This window comes from Trachypithecus francoisi, unplaced genomic scaffold (assembly GCF_009764315.1).
Source record: "Trachypithecus francoisi isolate TF-2019V2 unplaced genomic scaffold, Tfra_2.0 Lachesis_group2, whole genome shotgun sequence".
NCBI lineage: Eukaryota > Metazoa > Chordata > Mammalia > Primates > Cercopithecidae > Trachypithecus > Trachypithecus francoisi.
In genome coordinates this window covers 19,948,184-19,963,537 of record NW_022681465.1, presented here as the reverse complement: position 1 = coordinate 19,963,537, position 15,354 = coordinate 19,948,184, and the positions used below count along the sequence as shown (strand labels likewise).

At 36.4% G+C, this 15,354-nt stretch overlaps 1 protein-coding gene across 2 annotated transcripts in view; it reads left to right on the top strand.

The window, feature by feature from the left end:
* CDH18 (cadherin 18) overlaps positions 1-15,354 on the top strand; it is a 780,971-nt gene that overhangs the window by 274,498 nt on the left and 491,119 nt on the right. The window contains exons 1-2 of one of the 2 annotated variants that reach the window (XM_033178840.1): positions 6,750-6,992; positions 13,847-13,963. The gene's annotated coding sequence lies outside the window, so the exon portion shown is untranslated. Of the gene's footprint in view, positions 1-6,749; positions 6,993-13,846; positions 13,964-15,354 lie in introns of those variants that run through there. The other variant, XM_033178841.1, reaches the window with a different exon arrangement.

Here is a 15,354-nt window from a genome sequence, read left to right as displayed (position 1 = left end):
GAACTGGAAATACACCAGCTTTCCTAGGCCTCCAGCTTGCAGGCGCAGATCATGGGACATCTTAGACTCCATAATTGCATTAGCTCTTTCTCTATATATCTTTTTCTACATCTCTCCTCTCTCTCTCTCTCTCTCTATGTATATATATAGTCTCTTTCTCTATATATACACACACACAGACACACATGTACATCTCTGTCTATATGTATATAGTTTCAATTTCAGTAGCCTTTTCAAGTGTGATAGTCAGAGACCTAGGAAAAATTTATAAATGGAGATGTTCATTAAAACATTATTTATATCAAAAACTTGGGATGACATTAATATTCAATGATAGAGAAAGTTATTTACCACATTACTTATTATATCAGCCAGGGTTCTCCAGAGAAATAGAACATAGGAAATAGAGAGGTGTATGTGTATATATATATGTATGAATGTATGCATATATGTGCATATGTGTGCATGTATATATGTGCATATGTGTATGTGTATATGCATATATGTGCATATGTGTAAGTGTGCATGCACATATGTGTGTATGTGTATGTGTGCATGCATGCATGTGCATAAGTGTATGTGTATGCATATATGTGCATACGTGTATGCGTATATGTGCATGTGTGCATATGTATGTGCATATGTGTGAGTATGCATGTGTGCATGTGTGTATGCATGTATGTGTATACACATATGTATGCATTATGTGTGTGCAGGTATGCATACATACATGTATATGTGTATACATGTGCGCACATATACACACATATAGATATACACCCTACCAGATTGCATTCATTCCGTTGACAAAGCTGATACCATCTCTAACTCCTCCCTTTCCTCACCATTTGAACTATACCCATTCCTTGCTTTTTCTGTAGCCTACCTCTACTTTATTCCTCTTTCAAGATTCAGAACAAAGAATACAGCTCAAAGAACACCTCCTCTCAGAAAGCATTTTCTCCAACAGGTTAAACTAGGCTCTAATATTTTATGCTGAAAAATACTTTTAATAGTCTGCCAGTATGCCATTTTAGCGACTTGTGTTATAGTTAGAGGAAGCGTGGCATAATAATTAAGGGCACAATATCTGGAACTAAACAAACATGAAAAATTACATAAATATATGTGCCTAATATCGTCATCAGTAAAATGGCCATGACATTACCTATTGTATCTGTCAAGGTTCTCCAGGGACACAGAACTGAGAGGCTAGAGAGGTATAGCTATATATCTAATATCTTTATATCTATATCTGTATGTGTATATATCTATATGCATGTATATGTGTGTGTACACATAAAAGATATATAGAGGTATATCTATATATCTAATATTTATATTTCTATATCTATGTGTGTATATATCTATATGTATGTATATGTGTGTGCTACAGAAAAAGCAAGGAATTAGTATTGTTCAAATGGTGAGGAAAACAGAGGAGTTAGAGATGGTATCAGCTTTGTCAACTGAATGAATGCAATCTGGTGAGGCTAACAAAAATATACATTAATTAAAACCAACAGAATTAGCTATAATCTTAAAATACAATATTACAAGTAAGTTCTCAATATTTTTGGAATTCATCTTTAATAGTGTAGAGATAGTAATAGCACCACATTCATTGTGGTGCTTTGGTATTATTAAGGATGTCTAAATTTATATTTACACTTTTGATAACTGTGTCACATAATTGATTTGTACTGAAATTACTGTCAGTAGAAATATCTAAATCATATTCACAGGTTTTGGTTCTAAGTCTGTCCCCACACTACCATATATTTAATACATTCATACTTTGGGATCCAGCTCTGGAATTTCTACTTCATTATATTTGAGATGTCACTCCAGTTTTTCAAGAATACTGGCTCTGCTAAGGGACAATTTCTTCATGAACGACTTTGGTGTTCATGGTATTGATAAAAGCCAGTTTCAGGCCAGGTTTAGAGTTGGAGCTCTACAGCTATCTACTGGAAACTTTCCTTGAGTAAGGAATATTGACATTTTTAAACATGCTTAGGTAGTTGCTTACTACAACACCACCCCAAAATTGTAGCAACACCCAAAAATTGTACTTAAAGACTCAACACCCAAAAATTGTAGTAGCAATACTCAAGAATTATACTTAAAATTCTCCATGTAGGCTATAATGAAATCATGAGGGCTACGATAATGATGATGATGATGATTATGATGTAGAAAAAACAATATACATTTTTTCTATTTCCAGTCTTGCATGTCTGGAAGAGAAAGAAATGACTTATTTGTGAAGGTAATGCAAACCCAAGCGGTCCCACTGTTTTCTCCTATAGTGGTCTGCTCATCTCCTTAATAAGTCACCTTATACCTTTTCCACTTTCCACATTTAGTTCAATAATTTCTAATTTATAGAATTCATATTCATTTAAGTTTTGAAAGTTAGGAAAATATTTGCTTAACTCTAGTCTTTCTGTACTAATTTATTCTCATCAAATCCCGAGTTTACCAACAGTTGAATTTTGTTTTGTTTCTAAAGTCTGGCATGTGCTTTATATTTTCTGTTTTAATACTTAAAGCTAGAATTCATAATCTATTCTATTTTAACTTATTTGGGAACTCAGTGCCCTCATTTCATCATTGGTAGTACGACAATTACCTGTTTTACAGAAATAAAATATATATGTAATAGAAATTGAGGAGTTTTACCATTTGCTTTGTCAATTATTCGTACTACCACATGGGAGACAAAAAAGCTAATTGGCTCTTTGATATTATATATGCATTGAAGAAAAATCTAAAAAGTGAACACATGGACCTAATTATTATTATGAGTAAGGAATATGCTACTTTTTAGTATTAATTGCACATATGGTTATCTTTGAAACCTTCTTGATAGATGTCTTTCATTTTTCTGCGTTAATATTTTACTAATAGTCGGCAATTCTTTTTTTTTTTTTTTTTTTTGAGATGGAATCTCTCTCTGTTGCCCAGGCTTGAGTGCAGTGGCGCAATCTCAGTTCATTGCAACCTCCACCTCCTGGGTTCACGCCATTCTCCTGCCTCAGCCTCCTGAGTAGCTGGGACTACAGGTGCCTGCCACCATACCTGGCTATTTTTTTTTTTTTTAATTTTTAGTAGAGACAGGGTTTCATTGTGTTAGCTAGGATGGTCTCTATATCTCCTGACCTCATGATTCGCCTGCCTCGGTCTCCCAAAGTGTTGGGATTATAGGCGTGAGCCACCACGCCCGGCCTTCTCTGCAATTCTTAAACTGAAATGAGATTACAGAATGAGTAAAGGTTAACTTAATTAGGTCATCTTTCATACTATAGAGATCACTATTTATCAATTTGTTTTCTCTTTTATTCTTTTAACAAAAATATACAAACTGTAGTTCTTGCTAACCAAACACATAAAATAAATAGTTGTAGAGAAATTTCCTGTTCCTTTATAATTTACTAGCTCTTTTTCTTTATATAAAAATCAGATCACATATTTTGATATTCTTGTAAACAAAAATGGTGTAACTACATAGAGGAGATAGATACGTTAGTTATAAGATGATCATTTCACATTGTGTATGTATATCAAAATATCAAGTTGTATACCTTAAATATATAATTTTTGTGCCAATGATATCTCAGTAAAACTTTAATGAGCCAATGCACCATGTTTGTGCAGTTGACTGCTCTAAAAACTGAATTATAACAAGTGGTATCTCTAAATTTCCTTTACATTGCTCCCTTATTCAGGTTTGGAAACATCACATAGCTTGCTAAATTTCCAGGGTAAAATTGAGCATGAGATGACATCTAAAGAGACAATTTTCTGAGTCTCTCTCTCAGAAAACGATCACAATTTAGCATGACAATTTTATCTTTCCAGGTTCTATGGTTTGACCAGCATCAATCGTGTGTTGGATGTTTCTCTGTCACCAGCTAAAATGATTCTAATAACTCTCCCAAGGTAATGAAAGTGGGAATTCAGTATCAGAAATGTCCATGCTTTCACTTTCAGAGATTAGTTCTGTAATAAATTCTGGTGACTAATGCATTGTCCACTTTTTTGAAGTAATCTTTTACATAAAGAGAAAACAAACACCTGCCCACCACCTGACTTTCCCTAACCAGCAAGTTCCACATTGGTTCACTTGTCGTCGTTTCCTCCTCCTCCTCCTCCTCCTCCTCCTCCTCCTCCCCCTCCCTCTCCCCCTCCCCCCCTCCTCCTCATCCCTCTCCCCCCTCCTCGTCCCCCCCTCCCCCTCCCCCTCCCTCCCCCTCCCCCTCCCCCTCCCCCTCCCTCTCCCCCTCCCCCCCTCCTCGTCCCTCTCCCCCCCTCCTCGTCCCCCTCCCCCTCCTACTCCTCCTCCTCCTCCTCGTTTGTTTTAAGGTGAAAATACAAGAGATGCACTAAGTGGCTGACAGCTCTACTTTTCAATGGCTAGGGAAAATTGGCACAGTTTCAGAATGTCAAACTCCAGAAGCCATTTAAACCCAGTGTGTATGCATCATTGGGATTGTGGAGAATCTAGAGCCCTTATTCCAAGAGTGTGGTTTCATAGATACAAATCCTTCCTGGATGAATGAATTCTTTTTTCTAGAAATGGATTGTACTGGTTGGCAGTGTTGACAATTCTCTCTGCTTATCGTTGCACTCAGGAGCAAGTGCCTGTTGACTTCCATTATGACTGTCCACTGGATGCACTTATTACAGTCTTATCCAGGGAAAACCACCAAGGAAGACCAGCAAAAAACAGGTTTTGTTTTCAAGTATGTCCCTAGGATGCTCATTGCTTGTGTCTCAGCCACTGCTTCAGTAGCAAGCTGACAAACAAACATTTTATTTCATTCAACTAGAGGCCATCAAATAAACAGAGTTACGATTTTCTAGAGAATGTTGTTACATGAATTTTAACAATTAAACTACAGGACCTCTTACAGACTTAAAGATTCTTTTTCTATCTCTTTTATTTTTCATAGCTGTTTCTTTATTTGGGCACCCAGGGCTTCATCAACATAGAAAGATTAAAAATGTATTCTCTCATATCTCTTTCAATAAACTGAAATAAATTAAGAATTTGTGTCTGGACAGTACACAAGGAGAATCCCCCATTGAAAACAGTAGCTGCATAAGAAAGAATATATAATGTACAATATAATACTGGCATATTGACGCTGCTGTTTCCATTCCGTTTTTTTCTAAAAGTTTAAATTTTTGGAAATTTCCAAATTCTAATTGACTTCTAACGTCTTCCTTAAGAGCAACAGAACACTGAAATATTCAATTCCTTCCCAGTTAGAAATAACCCAATTCTTGTTCTACCTCATTGCTCCTGTTTGTTTAATCTTTTCGAAAGCTAAATAAAATTAAATCCTTCCACATTTCACATCACTCAAACAAAATAGTCAAATATGACTTTAGCCGATTCAAACATTCACTCTCAGACCCTTTAAAATTCCACGAAATACAACTTACCTTATCTTTTCAACCTCTTTGATCTTTCTCAGGGAAGAAGAAAAGAGGGGTAATTAATTAGAAGTTATATAACCTTACCAAAAGTTTATCATAAGTTTGAACAAGTACACAGATGTTTAAATCTTCACAGAGACCTGCTAAAGTGAGGATTGCCTTCCAGGTTTTGGAGTGGCTTCCTGAGGCCCTGAGAGGGGTAAAAGCTTAAACAGGTTCAGGTGTAAAGATACGTCCCACTCGTGATTTGAATCCATGTCTTCTGGCCTTTAGCGCTTGTGCACCCTATAACTCTACGTCTCTTAAGCTTAAGTCTTTGTTCCTTTAAACCTCTGAACCCGGGCATTTGTAGTTTTATCAACCAAGCAGAAAAAGTAATATCGTTCTCTTAGTGTTTGCAATGACGGGGGTCTTGTACAATTCTCAATATATCTGCCAGGGGACCCTTAGAATAGCCATTCAATTTACATAAACTCCTACACTTGTTTACTTTAAATAAGGATGCTTGATGTTCTTAATGGGTGAGTGTGGGTGACTTCGTGTAGGGAGAAAGTACTAAAGTTGTTTCAGCTGTCCAAATCAATTTTGAATGCAGCCCATCAGACCTCAAATCCCTGTTATCAAAAGCTATGTACATTGCAAATCGATTTAATTTATTCTGGAGTAATAAGAGGTGAGAAGTTTGTGTGTGTGTTAGGTTTCCTGGCACAAAGCAAAGGGAGTTGGAAAAGGATCGCAGCTCCTATTCGTCTTCACAAATATAAATGCTGACCTCCAAGGGGAAGCTCTGTCTGTTAAAAACCCTCCATATCTTGAGTACTTTGGGTGAAGGCGTTAAAGGACTATGGATCACTGATGAATGAGCCAGCAGTTGAATGTTTAGCAGGCTGTGACGACTTTGCACGGGAATATGAAAATTTATTACCAGCTTGCCACATCAGCGCCTGCCCTGCCTGATTTCCTGGTTCCCTCCCGGTGGCTACTCCCACTCCATCTGACAGTCAAACCCCTCTCGCTCTCCAGTTTCCCCTCCCCCGCAGAGAATTGATGGTCTAAACTGTCACGGAGTGCTGGCCGTCATTTTTCAAGAGATCTGGTACTTAAGATGATGCCTTTGGATCAGGAATTTTACTTAGGAGTAGTAGTATGAGCTGAATTGTTTTCCACATGACCTTGCTGAGGGGGCTAAAGGGTGTCCGTTTTGCGTGCTGTGGAATTTGTGCAGCCCCAAAAGTGTGCACGATGGGGGATTGGGAGGAGAAGGAGGCAGAAGGGAAGGGAGCCGCGGAGAGGAAAGCCAGGGAGAAGAGGAAGGAGGAGAGACCTGGAGAGCGCAGCATCAGGCAGACAGGCGCCGCCAGCCAATCAGAGGCGCGCTCGGGAGCTGCAGAGACCCAGCCTCGGAGCCCAGGGCTAGAGGTGCGCGGAGCCTGAGTCTGGGCTTTCCGAGGACCGCGAGCAGCTGTGCCCAGAGCTCTGGGAAAGTCCCCTCTTTGCTTCTTTAAATTAAGTTCCTTTCCACCAGTTAGGGCAAGTCAGCCAAGGTAAGGCTTCAATAAATGACACTTTACTCTGTAGTGACATGAATATTTTTTGGGTACAGCGGGGCTGCTTTACCCAGTTCTGAGTCAAGACAATATTGGGTGAAATCTTCCTCTCCTCCGGGTATCACAGGATCGAGGGCTGAGGGGAAAGTTGTAGCTAATGCCGGCTGCCTTGTCGCTGGTATACATTTGGATTTTCTTATGCAGGAATGCTGCCATAGAGCCTATCGAATGCGAGTCTCAGAATCCAGCTGCGTGTCTGTTTATGTTTATCTGTGGCTGTGCTGTTGTCTTCCCTGAAGAAGTTGGAAGGATACTCTCTGCAAGGCACATTGCAATAGTGATGGCACCAGTATAAGCTGTCATTTATGTCTATTTGTAAAAGTGAGGGAACGCATGGTCAGAATAGAAACAGGAGCACTGAAATTGAATTTTTGATAGTGCTTTTTAAAAAATTATTGCCTTTCTGGTATCCTCTAAAATTACGTGATTTCTGAGCACCGAAACTGCAGTAGGACAAGCCTCATTTATATTCTTTCATTCTTTTTTTTTTTTTTCTTCTTCCCACGAATCCCTGCCTTAAATGCTTATTAAAGCTTAAGATGAAACTTTTGCTTCTTTTAAAGGGCACTTATAAATGATGCATGAAAAGAAATTAGGTAGGTTCCTGTGATCAGCAACACACTTTATTTATGTTTGTTAACTCCCATTCATTTCCCTTTCTTAACTTCTTGTTTGAGTATGGAAATAACTATTATTTTGTCTTGATTTTTATGTCTTCAAAACAAGGTAAAATTATGCCTTATGCGTGTGTGTGTGTGTGTGTGTGTGTGTGTGTGTTGTGTACAGATGTGGCTGTAGGCAAACCTCTCGTATGTAACAGGTGAAAAAAATAGAATTTTATTAGCTAGGGCTGTTAAAATGTTTTTATTTCAATGTCTCATTGCATTTAATGTTGTGGTCAAGAATAAATGTTCCTTGCTTTTTCCCTGTTGGAAGTCAAGAAAAAATAAAATAAAAATCTTAGCTAAAAGTATTATGGTTTTCGGTTTGCTCAGGTGATGGCATCACTGCTTTGAGCCGAGAGACAGATCAGAGGAAGATTTTGTTATGCAGCCAAAAAAACTAACTACAGGCTCTGACTGTGTTTTCAAACCTTTATTTTTCACTCTGGGATCACCCACAGATTTTTCAAAGCAGGGGGCTTTGCTCCTGCAATAATTGTTTTTTTATGCTTAATTCTAAATCAAGAGTTTGAGGTCCAGCCTAGATCTTACATATACCTTGTTGGGATGTGGGAGGAAGAAGGTAGGATGTGATACTCGTAGATAATTAGTTCCATTGTGTAACACTCTGGTGCTATCACCAATTATGATTGCAGTGGCCCTCAAGCCTCTGTTATTTATTTAATTCTGGATATCTTAATAATAAGTTAACCTGGGATAGGTCAACCAATATACTTCCTCCATAAGACATTCACTTAGTGCACCTTGGTGGGTATTTTATGAACCATACTTCTGATGCGTTTTCTTGGAGATAGCTAACTTAAGAAACCAAACAAACAAACAAAAAGGAACTGATACCAATGGTCAAGATTGATTGCCTATCTGAAAACAATGGGAGGTAGAAAATGAGCATTGGCTGTTATACATGCAACAGAAATGACCAGCTGAAGATAACCCAATAGCAAAGGAGAATATAATAGTGGAAGGACAGTGAGTGGCAGGAAACTCTAGCTGTAACTGTATCCAGTGCAGACTGATTATAATTAGCTATAGCAGTCACAAGCATGAACAATAGCAACCAGTGCTAGAATGAAGTCCATACACTGTGCAATTTGGAAATTATGATTCCTCTCAATGACTGATTTCAAATGGATATAGTGGACTTGTGAGAATATATGAGTCATTTATTCCAACTTTATAAATTATTTAGATGAAAGCTGCTATAAATATAAAGTACTTTTGTCTCATTGGCTGATATAAATAGCATTATTAGGCTTTGCATTGATTTTTGCAGTCTGATGAATACAAACCACATGTGTGCAAGTTTTGGGACCCCAACAGTCCTTTATTTAACTTATTGGACAGAAGTATACCTTAAATATCTGCAACCTGACTTAACTGTCTTTCGGACTCTAAACATGCATGGAACACTTCAACAGAGCTAGGATAAAATATATTGAACTTATTGATCAGGAAAAACTTACTTCTTTTGAATCCATATATCTGATACAGTGAAGTCAGGTGAAGAAAGAGATTGAGACATTAAAGATAGAGCACATATATGGTGTTTTTTCTTTTCTTTTCTTTCTTTCTTTCTTCTTTTTTTTTTTTAATAAGTAGAGAATTTTAAGCCCTAGTGTGCTTAATTGTATGCCTTCATTATACTTTTCCATTATACATATCTGTAGTATGACGTTCTAGATTAGGCCTTCTTAACCTTGGTGCTGTTGGTATTATGAGCTCTATCATTCTCCTGGGGGACTTTTCTGTATATTGTAGGCTCCTTAGTAGCATACCTATTCTCTACCCACTAGATCCCAGTAGTAGCACCTCCAACTTGTGTCAATAAAAAATTCTCTCTATACATTGTTCAACACTGTTAACTATCCCCTGGGGAGAGTGCAAAATTGCATTGAGAACCACTGCTTAGAGCAATTTTGAGCAGTAGTTCTCAATGCAATTTTGAGAACCACTCAGTGGGAACCACTGCTCTAAGTCAAATCAAAGGATGTATCTAGAAAAAGGTTCATGCGTATGCTGTTTGAGTAGGCAACTGCCCAGTCCAGTTTGGGTGCTCTACAGATAAATCCCCTCCTTTCGCTTTGATAATGAATGTGTTTCAACTGGTAGGTGTTTTCCTAGATCCCTAACACAGTACTGTGAAAGATCTTGCCAGTAAACTGAGGGGCGAGGGCTATATTATCATATGCTAACATTTTTGGGACAAGAGGAAATTAAAACTGAGAGATAGTATAAATGATGAGGTTAAAGACAAATTTCACTTTAATTTTTTTCAGATGATCTTTTAATATAAATAATAAATAAAAGATACTGATTCTTCTCTATAATTGCTTCTATTATATTTTGGGAGTTTGTGTATGTGTGGGTTGTAGGGAGGGAGCATTCACTCTAGTTATTCTATATGCTTGGAGTAGTTTCTAGTGTTTAAAGCCTCCAGAAGTAAAATGAAAACAGTTTGATTTAAAAGGTACAGTTGTAGACAGGTGCTCATGTGTAGCACAATGGAAAAGAACTGAGCTTAATGATTTGAAAACATGGCAGAGGGTGGATACTGACATGGATTGATGCGTTGTGTTGCTGATCTGTAGTTCATTTTCTTTATCCCTAAAAGTTGATGATAATAGGTGTAAAAACTCAATATACAAGGTTTTATACTGGCTTACAATTTGTAAAGGTCTACACTAATGTTGGCAAATTATCATAGATTCAATGTCTTTGGTGATTTGTCTGATTAAAATTGATTAAGCATGCTAAGCCTTTCAGTTATTCTAACGTGGTTAAAAATCATCTACAAGAAAGGTTAGTGTTCTCTGTTATATTATTTTCATGGATGAAAGTGAACATCTAAATTTCTAATATTTTGAAATCTTAAATTTGAAATATGTAATTTAAGATTATGAATACACCTCAACTTTTATTTCAATCCTTCCTCATATTATCCACATTTACAATTTGTTGTAAAAATGTAGACATATAAAATATAGAATGTGACTTGAGATTTATTCTTAAACAGTAACCGTTATTAATGCTTGGTGTATATTTTAAAAATAACTTTTTAATGAATAGATTAATATGGATATATATGTACAACTAAAATTACATATATTTTAAGAAAGATATAGTGATATAGAGAGGCATACAGTCACATAAACACATGTGCACAAATATATATTTAAATAAAATAAATACAATTTCATAATATTATATGTAACTAATTTTGTAGGATGTTTGTCTTCCATGTGAATAGTAGAGAGGATACATGATGCCATTAGGCATATGTCTGATGCTTAGTTCAATGTTAAAGACATCCATTTGTTAACAGGTCACTCATTAGGTCAAGGTACTTTGAATTGGTGGGTGTCCTTGCCATATTTATTATTATGCATTTTGATTATTGCATATGATTGCATAGATATATTATCTATTTAAATAATCCCTTATTACGATCTTTTTAAATGATAAAGAAAAGGCCAGCACAAGTTAAATAATTAAGAACCTCTATCACTGCTGGTAGTATTTTGACTTCTAAGTGTGGTACATGTTCCAGGAAGCTATTTCTGGGAAAATTAACAGAGAGGAAATGTAGGAGCAGGTCTAAGAGGAGCATTTGCCCTAGTGCAACCTGACATGCTCAGATGTTGCTTCTATGGATACTAGAAAGTTCTGATACATAAATTTCTATATTGTTGAGCCACATAAATTTAGAAATTTCTTGGTAGGTCTGAGAACAAAATGAACAAAGTTTGATCCCTAAAAATATTGAGTGAAATATTTGCTTTAATCAACATCCTTCAATGCCAGGACTATATCTAATTCAAGCTTTTACTCAAAGCACATAGAATATGATAGATGAATTATTGGTAAAATAAATTGAAGATATGCAGATGCCTCCACTGAAAAGGAATTCAATTATCATTTCTATTTCATTTTATGTTTAGATAATCATAAAGATTCTCAAATAGGTATTTATTGCCATTATTTTGAGGCCTTTAGGATTAATACAGATGACTTACATATGACTTATATGTAACTATGCACAATTAGATATTACTGATAATGTAATTTGATCCAATTATTTTCAGTCTACCTGATATTAAAAGTATTTTAAATAAAAATATCTAGGTTAGATCCACAGTTACCAATGTGATATAAATGAGGTTGGATGCCATTTTAATCCATCAAATTATATATACATTTTTTTTTTTGTTTTTGTTTTGAGACAGAATCTCAATCTGTCTCCCAGGCTGGAGTGCAGTGTCACGATCTTGGCTCACTGCAGGCTCCACCTCCCAGGTTCAAGCGATTCTCCTGCCTCAGCTTCGCGAGTAGCTGGGACTACAGGTGCCCGCCACCAAGCCCAGCTAATTTTTTGTATTATTAGTAGAGACGGGGTTTCTCTGTGTTAGCCAGGATGGTCTTGATCTCCTGACCTCGTGATCCACACGCCTTGGCCTTCCAAAGTGCTGGGATTACAGGCGTGAGCCACAGCACCTGGCCTCAAATTATAATATTTTAAAGAATTTCTGAAACCAATGTTGACAAAGTTATGATCAAACTTTTACTTATACTTACTCCTGCCTGGTGGAAGTGAAAATCAATATATCGATTTTAAAAAGCAATTTGCAACTCACTGTGAGAGATAGGAAAGGGTAGACTCCCTTATACACAACTTGTGAGAATAAATTAGGAAATAATTTTAAAAATCACAAAAATGAAGAAACTCCTTAATAAGGTAAAATTAATTTAATAATTTGAATAAAGCAATGATAAATGTATGGCAATTAAGTATAAATTATTAAACTTGATACTAAATTGTATGTATGCTATAATTTTTTTAAAATTTCAGAAAAATTATTGTGAGAGAGAAATGTGAGTTTTCCAGATTTTTCTGTGTTGTTTATATTTATTTTTTAATGTCTCATTAGTAGTTTTTACTAATGTGATATAATTCGAATGAGCCATGATAGTGTACATGAAAATATATTTTGGTTATAGTTAATTTTGCTGTTATGGAGTACCCACTTTTTGAGTCATTTGTTCTATTTAGCTGAGCAATAGATGGGAAAGCATTGTATGGTTGAGGTTATAAAATAAACCAGTTCCCGAAGACCAATCAGTAGAGTTCCTGTTTTGGTAACTAAAATTCTACTTGCAGAAATTTTTTTAAGGCAAAAATAAAATCCAATTACATATTAAATTATATTTTACCTGTTATATAGGAAATTAAAATTTTGTATTCATTCATTCGTGGAGGTTGCAATCTATTTGAGAAGAAAGCTGGTAAACCAGGGCATAGTTAATATTTTATAGTATTTGTAGAAAATTGTTAAAGGGAAAAAATGAAAAAGCAATGCAGAAAAAAGATTGTCAAGAGATAGATGGTGGTTTGATATTTTATCTATTTGGCTAGGAAGCCCTTTCTAAGAAGAATACTTTGAATAAAGCCTGGGAGGAAGTGTGTATATGAACCATGTTGACATCTCAGGAACAATATTCCAGGGAGTGTGAAAAGCAAGTACCAGAGTCCTAGGGAAGGAACACCCCTGACTATTTGACGCACAACAAGAAGAGCAGAGCTCAGTGAAGTGATTGAAATGGAGTGTTATGGTCTGAATGTGTCCCTCAAAATCCACGTCTTGGAAAGTTAACCTCCAATGCAACAGTATTGGGAAGTGGCATCTTTTGAAAGGTGCTTAGGTCGTGAGGATGTGAATTGCAGCCCTTATTAAGAGAGCTTTTGGGAGTGGGTTCACTTGCTCTTGCCACAACATGAAGACCCAGCAAGAAAGCCCCCACGAGATGCCAGTTCCTTCAGTCCTGGACTTCTTAGCCTCCATAACTGAACTGTGAGGAAATAAATGCCTGCTCTTTGTAAATTATTCTTTCTGTGGTGTTTGGTTATAGCAACAGAAAATGGACTAACAAATAGAATACAGGAGGTGATAATGTTAAGAAATAATGGAAACCAGATCATGTGTAGATCCTGAATTTGTGTAAGAACTTTGGATTTTTCCTACAAGAGTATGGGTGGTATTTGATCATTCTGAGCAGAGAGGTGATATTATCTGATCTATATTTCAACAAGAAACTCTTGCCACTGTGTTGCAGATAGACCGAAGAGGAGCAAGAACAGAAACGGGGCCAGTTACAGATCCATCCCAAGAATTCTGGGGAGAGATGATGCTGTCTGCAGCAGAGTGACAGCAGTGGAGATTGAGAGAAAAGGTTTGATTCTGTATTTATCATGAAAATAAAGTTGGCAGGATGTGTCACTATTGAAGATATAAGTCTGATGGGATAAAGTGATGGGAAAGGGTACACTGTGATATTTGCATCCTAAACAATAAGGATGCAGTTGATATTCCCTAAGAAACAAAATACTTGAGGAGAATCAAGTTGGACAGGAGAAGGAGAGAGGCAGTAGAAACAAAGACTTGAGTTGTGCACATTTATAGACTGAGATGTCCAAGTGGGGATAAAATGGAGTCAGTGGAATACGCAATTGTGGAGTTGCAGGGAGAGCTTTGTGGTGCAGGAATAAAATAAGAATTCGTATGCAATATTAGATTGCACTTAAAGTGAAGATACTGAATATGAGAGAAAATGTGAAAAACATAAGGGACCGGAAGTGGAGCAACAAACACCTATAGGTTGAAAAGATGGGGAGAAACTAGCAACTAAGGAGTAGCTGTAGTGGGAGGAGGATGCTCTGGTGAGTGACTGTCTTGAAGCTTGGGAAGATGGATTTCAAGGAAGACACTGTCTTAAAATACATTTAAATTATGGAAATGGAAACTCACAAATACGTGTGAACACATATTCAACATATATTTAGTGTAATTTTTATTTTAGGTATAAAGAGTATATTTCCTTAATTAAAAAATGTTCATCTTCAACTTTTTTTATAGTTGCTTACTTTTTCTGATGTATGTGTTTATGTCAATCATTCTATATTCAAGGTGATTCCATTTGTTTGTGTCATCTATGATTTCTTTCAGCAGTGTTTTGTAGTTTTCCTTGTAGAGGTCTTTCACCTCCTTGGTTAAGTATATTCCTCAGTTTTGTGTTGTTTTGTTTTGGTTTTTGCTATTGTAAAAGGGGTTGCGTTCCTGATTTGATTCTCTGCTTGGTTGCTGTTGGTGTGTAAAAGAACTACTGATTTGTGCACATTAATATTGTATCTGGAACTTTGCTGAATTGTTTTATCAGTTCTAGGAGCTTTCTGGAGTAGTCTTTAGGGTTTTCTAGGTAAACAATCATATCGTCAGCAAACAGTGACAGTTTGACTTCTTCTTTACCAATTTCAATGTACTTTATTTCTTTCTCTTGTCTGATTGCTCTGGCTAGGACTTCCAGTACTATGTTGAAGCAGAGTGGTGAGAGTGGGCATCCTTGTCTTGTTCCAGTTCTCAGAGGGAATGCTTTCAACTTTTCCCCATTCAGTATTATGTCAGCTGTGGGTTTGTCATAGATGGCTTTTACTACATCAATGTGAGTCTGCTATTAGAAACAAATGGAACATTCTTGATGCCGTAAAAACAAATTTTGCCAAAAATTACTGGTGTAATCATCCATGTATTTTATTAGTCAATATATTTTATCTTCTATTATATTTA